This window comes from Elgaria multicarinata, chromosome 8 (genome assembly GCF_023053635.1).
Source record: "Elgaria multicarinata webbii isolate HBS135686 ecotype San Diego chromosome 8, rElgMul1.1.pri, whole genome shotgun sequence".
NCBI classification, from domain to species: domain Eukaryota; kingdom Metazoa; phylum Chordata; class Lepidosauria; order Squamata; family Anguidae; genus Elgaria; species Elgaria multicarinata.
The window spans coordinates 50,236,915-50,247,580 of record NC_086178.1 but is presented as its reverse complement, the minus strand read 5'-3'; positions in this window follow the sequence as shown (position 1 = coordinate 50,247,580).

The window sequence follows — 10,666 nt, the reverse complement described above, 5'->3', positions numbered from 1 at the left end:
AGGAGAGCTTAATTACAGATGTATCAAGTCATGGTTGGCTTAGCCTTAGTTGTCTTAACAGTTTCACAATGATTCAGTAGGAAAGTGATTCAATATAGTGCTGTGCTGAAAATGTTGATTATTCAATTTTCAGCATTTTGGGGGGGGGGAATTCTGTCAAAAGAGACTGGGAGAGGTGAGAATTTTGGAGAATTTTCTCCTTGGGTTGGGGGACAGGGTTTCCGCATATCTTTTTAAGTGTAGGCAGTTGTTGAGAATCTTCTTTCTGTTTCCTTTTATTTATTATTATCAAAACACCCCTGAGACTTGCAGGAGCCTATGAGTTTTTCCTGGATACCTATTGGAGAGAGTGAGGACACATGGTCTCCTATAGCCATTCAGGAAGCACTGCTGGGCTCCGCCAAGTGCCACAGAATAAAATAATAATAAAAAGAAGACCCCAACAACCAGCTATACTTAAAAAGGTATGTGGGAACCCTGCTCCCCTCCCCAAAGAGAAAATACTCCAAAATCCCCCCTCCCCCATGAAAGAAGCAGGGGGGGAAAGCCTCTTTCACAGGGAGAGAAAAAGTTCCCAAAAATAAGGGGCAGAATTCAGCCCAGCACTAATTAAATAACATTAATATTTATTCCAGTAGATATTAGGGAGCAATTGCTAAACTATGCTTTGGGAAAAGTACGGCATTCTTTCAAATTCGAGTGCTTCTAGTGCAACATTGACTTCTATGACAAGTGAGCCTACAACTGAGATATGCAGATATAAAAGCTGCTTCATGCTGACTTCATAACGGCTGATGCACTTTCAACGCAGGCATACGCTAAAGGAAGTTGAGCACTGAAGAGATAATAACTGGAGTCCATTTTGTTGTTGAAAACACTCTTTCCTTACATGACTGAACAAATGCTAATGTACCAGTATGACTTCCTATTTCACTTCAGACTGGAAATGTAGTGAAATTATTATGGACTAACGCAGTGTAATGGCTAGTTCATGTGGCCATCAAACTGGCACATGGAGAATATAGGTTGAGTGGGTCATACAGAATTGGCATGTGATATTTAAAGCTGGAATGGGGGCCTTCTGTCCCATGGGCCAGTTTGGTCCACCAGGCCAACCCATCCCTATTCTGAAGCCCCCTCCATACTGGGAGCTTGGGGGGAGGAGGAGAGAGAGTAATGTATCTTTGAAATGTATCTGACCAATCAGGTGGCAATGAAATATATATAGGACTAGCAGATATTCTCGACATCGCTCAGGTTCCCGAATAACATTAATCCACTTCCCTCTGCTTGTCGCTCTCTTGAGGAGTAGCATCACTGTGGAGTGGAGGGAAGCAGCTCTCAGTGAACATGGGCAGCTCCAGGCAAGGCATGCTGGGATATCTAACCATTTCAGAGATCTTGGGTTGTTGCCCACATGGCCATGCATGATTCGTGAGATCTCTGAAATGCCTACACCTCCCAGCATGCATTCAGCATTCCGCAGATGGTCCTGTCCTCTGAGAGGCACTTCCTCAACAGTAGCTGGGAGTTGTAGGCATGCTGGGAGTTGTAGGCGAAAGCATAGGATTTGTTAAATTGTTTAAAAATGGTTAAACTGCAAAAAATTGAGTTTTGGGATTGTTGTTGTTGTTGTTTGGTACATTGTACAGGAAGACTATCAATGTCCCAAATTTCAAGTTTGTAGCTCATCTAGAAGTGAGTAAACGTTTCTGGACATACAAACCCACACACATACTTTCAGCTTTAGATAGATAGATAGATAGATAGATAGATAGATAGATAGATAGATGTTAAATGATCTGAAAACCAGGCTCCTGCTACTATTGTAACTGCTGTATTTTGCACTGACTGAATTTCCCAGACACTTTTCAGAGGCAGCTTGTGTTGGGAGAGCACCAAAACGCTTGTACCCAAAATTGTTAGTGCCCCTCAAGTTTTAATACACAATGCCAGCCTTATTCCACTTGCTAGTCTTACTCCCTCCTCCATGGAAACCAAGAGCATAATCCTATGCATGTTTATATAGATTGGCTAGCTGGGGAATGCTGGAAGTTGTAGGACTTTTTTTCTGTCTAAACATGCATAGGAGTGCACCCGTAAGGACTGAATTCACCAAACAGCATGATTATTACACATACCTTTTGACCTCAGCTTTCATGTTCTTCATAGCTGCTTGTAAATCCCAAATATTTGCCTTGATGTTGTTCCCTTCATTAATGAGGCAGTTAATTTGATCTCTCAGCCACACATTTGTATGCCTGGACTGGAAGATGGAGGCTTCCTTTGCTGCTATCCAGGTTGCCCTTAGTTTGGATACAAATAAAAAGCCTAAGTGATTTATTGCAGATGTGGTTTCTGGAAAGAAAATATGTTGCGGATGTCTTAAGGAAAAAAAGACTGCTGATGACAAGCATAATGGTCAGTCTTTGAATATATATATATATATATATATATATCAATGATTTGAGAGAGGAGGCAGAATGATATGCCTGTTTCCCATTTGATTAAAAAAAAAAAGATGCTATGAGGCTTGACAGTTTTCCAACACACCCCTTGCAATCTTGCCATCCTAGCCCTGGTTGTCCTAGCCTATGAACACTTACCGGGCATTCTTGGTTCCCATATTGACAGCTGCACAAGCTTCAGAAATCTGCAAGCAGTAATAATAGTCTTTTAGCATTTCCCCCCATTTAAAAAGATTAAAATCTATTGACAATATATTATACACACTATATAAACTATTTCCATACAAACGTATGACCAGAGAGCACACGCAGAAACACACAGATATCTTAAACAATTTTAAACAATCAATAATAAGAAAAACCCAGGAGCTGATTAAAACTTTGTCATATGCTGCCAAACGCCTGAGAAAAAAGACAGGTCTTAATATGGCACGAAAAAGACACTGCGCCGAACTTTTGAATGGGGAGTGGTATATAAATATTGTAAATAAATAAATAAATAATTTTTGTCTCTCTGTGTGTATGTGTGTGTGAGAAAGTGCACAGTGTGTACCCATACTGTACATGCACAAGTGCAAGGTTTGCATTCCAAAACACATTTAAAACAACAAGCAAGCCCTAGGCTATACTGCGGATTTGTGCCAGAAGGACATCCCACTTGGCTCCAAGGGAAATGTTATTGCTGAATGTAATGTGTCAAGTGGTCCTTAGCTATTCAATAAGGGGAATATTTAATCTGTACAAAAACTTGACTTTTATTTTTAATTGCTTGCGAGTAATTAAAAAAACCCAGTATAACACCCCCCACCCCCAAAATGGCTATCTTTCCTTTGGCTCAGTTAAAGCTGCAGCAAAATTATTAATGTAACAGAATGATACTTGGACAACTGAATTTACATAATGTAATCTATTCTGGTGCTACTTCAAAATGATTGATTTCTATACTTCTGTAGCTTTATAATTATGGAATTATTCACCCGACTTATTGTTATCTTATCTATCTATCTATAATATATATTATATGTGAAGTGGCTCTTAAGTTAATATCAGCAGCACCTACCAGTCCTACTATTATTATAGTCCTACTATTGTGGCATCAATATACCATATGAAGAGGACACCTGCCTCATTTCTAGGCCAAAGAGATATTATGAGTAGCCAACTTTTTTGTGCCACTTTATGAAAGCATTGTTGTTGTTTATTCATTCAGTCGTTTCCGACTCTTTGTGACTTCATGGACCATCCCACGCCAGAGCTTTCTGTCGGCTGTCGCCACCCCTAGCTCCCCCAAGGTCAAGTCTGTCACCTCCAGAATATCATCCATCCATCTTGCCCTTGGTCGGCCCCTCTTCCTTTTGCCTTCCACTTTCCCTAGCATCAGCATCTTCTCCAGGGCGTCCTGACTTCTCATTATGTGGCCAAAGTACTTCAGTTTTGCCTTTAATACCATTCCCTCAAGTGAGCAGTCTGGCTTTATTTTCTGGAGTATGGACTGGTTTGATCTTCTTGCAGTCCAAGGTACTCTCAGAATTTTCCTCCAACACCACAGTTCAAAAGCATCTATCAAAAGCATCTATCAAAAGCATTGCATGAGTAGAAATTGAAGAAATTGCATGAGTAGAAATTGAAGAAGCAGTGACTTCCTTAACACTAGCCCCCCTCAAATTGTTGGAGGCATCCTTTTATTTATTTATTTTTAACATTGTTGTTGTTGTTGTTGCATCACAACAATAAAGTTCATAGACTTAGGTTACAATCCTATACATGTTTAAACACAAAAGAAGTCCTACAACTCCCAGCATTTCCCAGCCAGCCCTGCATGCATCATGGGATTGAACCCTTAAGAGTCTTAGAACTGTAAACAAACATACACAGACCTACCCTTATTCAGAATTTTCAACATTACCTTTGCTTCACTCTGCCAAGAAATATATCAAGATAAGTTTAATTTAAAGCACTTCAACTCCCGTCCACCCCAGCCAGCATGGTAGGAGTTACAGTCCAAAACATCTGGAGCGCATCAGGTTAGGTACAACCCGTTTGGATTACTGGAACACACTGTATTTGGTGAAGTTGGCAGTGAAGTAAAGGTCCTTCATCTGCTCTTTCATTTCTCTTTCCATGACTTATTTTATTCATTTATTAAATCCATACCCCACCTGTCCATCAAAAATACTGTACAAGGAAGCTAACAATAATAAAATATAAAAAGAGAAGAATTTTGATTAAAACAAGAAAACACACACACACAATTAAAATACAATTAAAACTACAGCAATAAAATAAATAACACCCAACCCGTTAAAACCCCCATCCGCATTAAATCAGCTTTGCATGGCAAAGGTCTGCCTGAATAAAAATGCCTTTTTGTGGTGACAGAAGGACAACAAAGAGGGAGCAAACCTGCCCTCCATTGGCAGGGAATTTCATGCTCTATATGGGTCTGCCTTTGAAAACCACCTGAAAACTTTAGCTGGTCTAGAATGCTGCAGCCAGACTGTTGACTGGTTACAAACAGCATGTATTTCCTTTGTTACGACAACTTCATTAACTAACAGTCTGTTTCTGGGCACCATGCAAAGAGAGAGATGGTTATGTCCTGTAAAGCCACATGTGACTTGAGACCAGGCTATTTGAAAGACCACAATTTTCCATATGTCTGCTTAGATTTTAAAATCTTCAGGGGAGGTCCTTCTCTTGATCCCACTCCCAGCAGAGACACTTTTGGTGGGGATGCAATAGAGGGACTTCTCAGTAGCTGCTTCCTGGCTCTGAATGAAAGAGAGAGAGAGAGAGAGAGAGAGAGAGAGACAGAGACAGAGACAGAGACAGAGAGAGACTAATTAAGATCAAATCCTAGCTATGTCCTGGGCCAGATCTACACCAAGCAGGATATAACACTTTGAAAGTGGTTTGAAAACAGTGCAGTATATGGAATGTACCATGGGCCCCAGCAGTTGTCAATCTATATAAATAAAAATGTAAATGTTCGTTTGAAACAGACGTTATATCTCCGAAAGTTCTTCACTGATTGCTTTGAAATTTTGACACAACGTTGCATTCGAATACGCGAGCGTTGTTATGGAACTATGTTCTATATGGGGACAAAAGTTTTTCTTAAAATCAAAGAAATAGGCTTCCTAAAAACCAGTCCTGCTGATCATTGTGACATCGTCAACCAGTAGGCCAATCCACTGCCTCTGCCTCCTCTCCTATTTGCATGTTCTCTCCTATTTGCTCTTCTAGGTCATTGTGACATCGCCAACCAGTAGGCCAATCCACTGCCTCTGCCTCTGCCTTCTCTCCTATTTGCTCTTATAGGTCATTGTGACATCGCCAACCAGTAGGCCAATCCACTGCCTCTGCCTCCTCTCCTATTTGCATGTTCTCTCACAATTGGCTGAGTGAATATAGATGTCACACCTGTGACAGTTACACATTCTGAAGAAAGGTAACTGCCAGGAGTTTCCACTAACCTCCTCACTGTAAAAACATTCTTTTTAAAAAACCAAACTGCAGGCCAATCCACTGCCTCTGCCTCCTCTCCTATTTGCATGTTCTCTCACAATTGGCTGAGTGAATATAGATGTCACACCTGTGGCAGTTACACGTTCTGAAGAAAGGTAACTGCCAGGAGTTTCCACTAAACCTCCTCACCGTAAAAACATCCTTTTTTTAAAACCAAACAGTAGGCCAATCCACTGCCTCTGCCTCCTTCTCCTACTTGCATGTTCTCTCACAAAACTTTGCAATGGCACGCGGCTTGCAGTAAAAAAATTACTGAGCAACGCCATAGAAGGAACAATCTTGACAGGACCTTTCCGAGGTGAAGATGTCCTCATTCCTTGCATTCCTATGATTCCAACAGATATGCCATTTCAATTTAAGAGATTGCAATTCCCAATTCGATTGGCGTTTGCAATCACCATCAACAAAGTTCAGGGCCAAATTTAGATCTAGACACAGATTGCTTCTCACATGGACAATTATATGTTGCGTGTTCTAGAGTCGGCAAACCAGACAATCTCTATATCTACACAGACAATGGAACAACTAAAAATATTGTATATCCACAAGCTTTGTGAAATTAAACATATTAGAAACATCTGCTTTGTCTTTTCTTTCTTTTCAATTTAACCAGACTGAGCCACAGCAACGCATGGCAGGGTACAGCTAGTACTGTTATAAACCTGTAGTGTAGATCCTGCCATGGCCACCCTGACACTGGACAATAACTTGGGCAAATGACTTTTCATCATCAGCTTCAGTTTCAATCTGTATAATGTATTATTCCACAGGATTGCTCTGGGAGGTGGCTAATTATTAGGACTATTTCACATTGAATTGGATGGAAGGAGAAACTCTGGCAAATACAGCTTCTCCTATTACTGCAGTGCTTTGATGGGCAAAGTTGCATTAGGTGAAATTCTGCACCCTGTGCACCTATGAAAGGTACACAAGAGTTCTTGGCCTTGAAACGTCACAGTGTGCAAATTCATTTCAAGAGGGCCTGTTGTGACTTTTAGAACCACTAGATGGCAACACTGCTCCAATAAACAAAAAACCATATCTTCAGTCGGTATAAACATATTCTTAATTTTGTAAGAAAATAGCTTCACGTTGTCTCTCCATTCCAAGACAGGAAGAATTCCAGAAATTAACTGTTTCACTATCACATTGGTAACATCTTAGAAGATCGTGGCCCTACTAGAAACACTCCATGCCGAGCAAATAGCAAAGTGCTGGAGACGAGAAAGAAAAAAAGCTTAATGCAGACGCATAACTGTAATTGCTCCTGACTTTGTCCAGCCCTTCTATGATGCCACTGAAGCATCAGAGACCAGATTTGAGAGACTAGAGATAGGAAGGGTCTGTGTGTTTTGTTGTTTTGGTGGATTTGTGTGTAGAAGAGAGGGAATAGTGTAGCCTAGTATTTTTATTTTGCATTTATATCCCACCTTTTTTCCTCCAAGGAACCCAAGGGGGCATACATAATCCTCCTCCTCCTTAAGAGAACATTTAAGTTACATCTGAAACGTTTAAGAGAAATTACTGACTGAAAGCAATGCACATTGTGCTTTGTAACCATACGCTTCTGAACTGAGGGAACCATTAAGCTTTTGTACACGAGACTTCTTGTTAACAAAATATGTTTCATTTAAATTGGTGTGATCCTTGGAGTACCTAGGAAGGGTATAGGTAAATGGTGGCAGCGGAAGGGAGAATTGGGGGCAAGGGTGCTGAACTGTATAGCTGTGGGGCCTAAGAAGAGAAAGGTGTGTCACAGGGACAGTTTCGGCATTCCAAACCCTTGACACCTGCACCTGAGCTGGGTCCTCTGATTCAGCAAAGGAATAAAGGTGGGGGTCGTGACATGGATCTCTAGAATTTCTGGAGAAACTAGGGTGGGGGATCTGCAATACCCAAGAGAGTGAATTGAAAAAAAAAGTGCAGTTAGGAATAAACAGTGCAGCCATTCTTTTGAACACAGTACACATAATAAGGTAGTAAACCTTTTTTGGGCTGTACCACTTCAGATTGTCAGTGGGGGGGGGCTTACATGATTTCAGAGCAGGGGTGGGCAAAAGCCCTCTAGAATGTCAGGAGGGAGGTGAATATTTGGTTGGAGGGGAACATTCAGGGGAGGGGAGGGGGAAGCAGGTTATTAGCATGTACAGCGTGGTCAAAGCTAGAATGTTTCTCTAATACCCCTTCTTTCAAAAACCCGAGGCATACACTGGCCCAAGCAGTGGCAAAATGTGTATAGTAGCCCTGCTTCTGGCTTTCCAAAATGGGGGCTGAAAATTTCCCTGGGCATGATGCTGCCAAAGGCATTTCAAGCCTCTGTTTTCAATGCACACCTTGGCAGCAGTGTGACTGCCAGGTACACTTTGTTTCAGAGAAGCAATTTTGGCCAGAGCTCTGGTGGGAAGACAAAGAATTAAACCCCACGCCACACACCCCATCTACAGTCCTGCTCGGGCTTCTCTATGGCTCCTGTTCCCTTTGTATGTGATATAGCCCTATCAGGGATGCAGAACTTCAGGCCCAGGAGCCAAATCCAGACCACCTGATGTCCCCCAGATGATCCAGATAAAGGTCTAAATAAAACCAGATAAATTGCTGGGGAGGTTAATACTGAAAGAGCAGCGCAAAATTTGACTTCAATGGATTATGGGTAATATCTGTAAAGAGATATAAAGTATAACTGTTTATACTTTATCTAGTTTAGACAGATGTTAACAGATACTTTCATCTATCTAGTTTAGACAGATGTTAACAGATACTTTCATGAGTACTCTTCTTCAGTAAGCAAGCACTCCTTTGCCTGGCCACCATCTTATCGTGAATCTTAAGGCGATGCCATTCTCAGGGGCTAGGTGATGGCCCAGCATTTCCCTCTTGCCTCAGAAGCTGAGCTCTTTGCCTCCCATGGAGACAGATTCAAAGGTGTCACTCCTGAGGATCCTAGACCATCTTGACTAGTGTCAGGGTCTCCTGAGGGGCCAACTGGCTTTGATGGGCCTGGCTCATCCTCTGAAGAAGACTCCAGTGGCAGCATGACATGTGGGACCAAGGCACCAGCCATCATGGTCAATAGTCAAGGATGATGGATGTTGTAGTCAATGGCATCTGGAGGAACACAGGGTCCCAGCCCTGGTATGGTAGCTTTAGAGAAGCACTTTCTACCAGCTCCACTTGTTGCACAGACTCCACCCCCTCTTGAGCAGAGAGGATCTTGCAATACTCATCCATGCTTCTATAATTTCTAGGCTATTTCCTGATTGCATGCACAATGCCTATGAGAGGACAAGGTATAGGATGCATGCAGGCTTGGAACTCCGCTTTGGGTGAACACATTGGTGAGTGGTGGGACAAGCAGATATGATCTTGTTTCTCACATCCACACATTCATATCTCCACATACATTGTGTGAACAGAGCTAATGAGAATTGCTATTCAAAAGTAGAAGGTAGAATGATTGCTGCATGTGTATCATCCTGGAAACAAATGAAGGGCTTCCTGAATTGGGCCTGTGTGTGTGTTGGAGTCTCCTGTATTTTTATCCTGCTCTTTAGACAAGTATTGTCTTCCAAAGTGCCTCACATAAAAGAAAAGAAAAGCCGTTCCCCCTGCCACCAGGCTTACAAACTAAGAAGATGAGAAACACAAGGCAAGGCAGGGGTGGGGGGCAGGGAGGAAGGAGATCAGTTTTCCAGGCCAGAACATGGTGGTGAGCTAAAAGCAGGCATTTAAATGCACTTCGAGCCAGGCTGATATTTCCTTGCTGGCGTTGAATAGCTCTTTGGCTGATGCATGAGCCAAATAGTGTTCTTCCCCTCTGACTTCTGCAGACCTAGGAAACTGCCAATTGTAGCTGAGCGCTCATTCTGGCAGGGAGGTGGAAGCTGCTTCTTCTCTGCCCAATGGATGGGATGGGTTGATCACTCCGTTGGCTTGATATTATTCCTGGAAAGCAGCCAGGAGTTGCAGAAACAGGTTTCCTGAAGAAGCTCCAAGCCATGGCACAAGCCAGATGAAACTGGCCCTTAGTAACACTGAAGCCACTCTGGGCCAATCTACACCAAGCAGAATATAACACTTTTAAAACAGTATATGCAATGTGTCCTGGGCCTGAACAGTTGTCATAACCCTTATAAACTGTCATAAGCAGTAGTATAGATCCTGCCTCTCAAATGATAAAGGTGATGCCATTGACTTTCTGGGCCAGCAGGAATTCCTATGTCAGGACTAATTTCTTGAGCCTAGGCCCTTTCCCTGCTATTATAGGAACCAGAATGCCAAACTCTGCTTGAAGCATTCCCTTTCATGTCTCTGGTTTCCACTTGTCGCTCCATTAATACTTAACACATTCCTTTTGCTGGGATTCTATCCCAAGGGGTTCTTGTGGATTGCGTAGGACGGTACTTTGCTGTCATGAGAGCGAAATGCCAAAACATTCTTCTCTACAAATTCCTCTTTTTGAGAGAGGGAGGGAGGGAGGGAGGGAGAGAGAGAGAGAGAGAGAGAGAGAGAGAGAGAGAGAGAGAGAGAGAGAGAGAGAGAGAGGAATGTGCTTTGCTTCTTTCAATCAATATTATCCATTAAGATCCGTGTCTAACAGTACTGAGTCCAAATGAATAACTGAATGAGCTGCCTCCTGCTCTCTTAAACACTTTGAAACAGTAAATGCACTC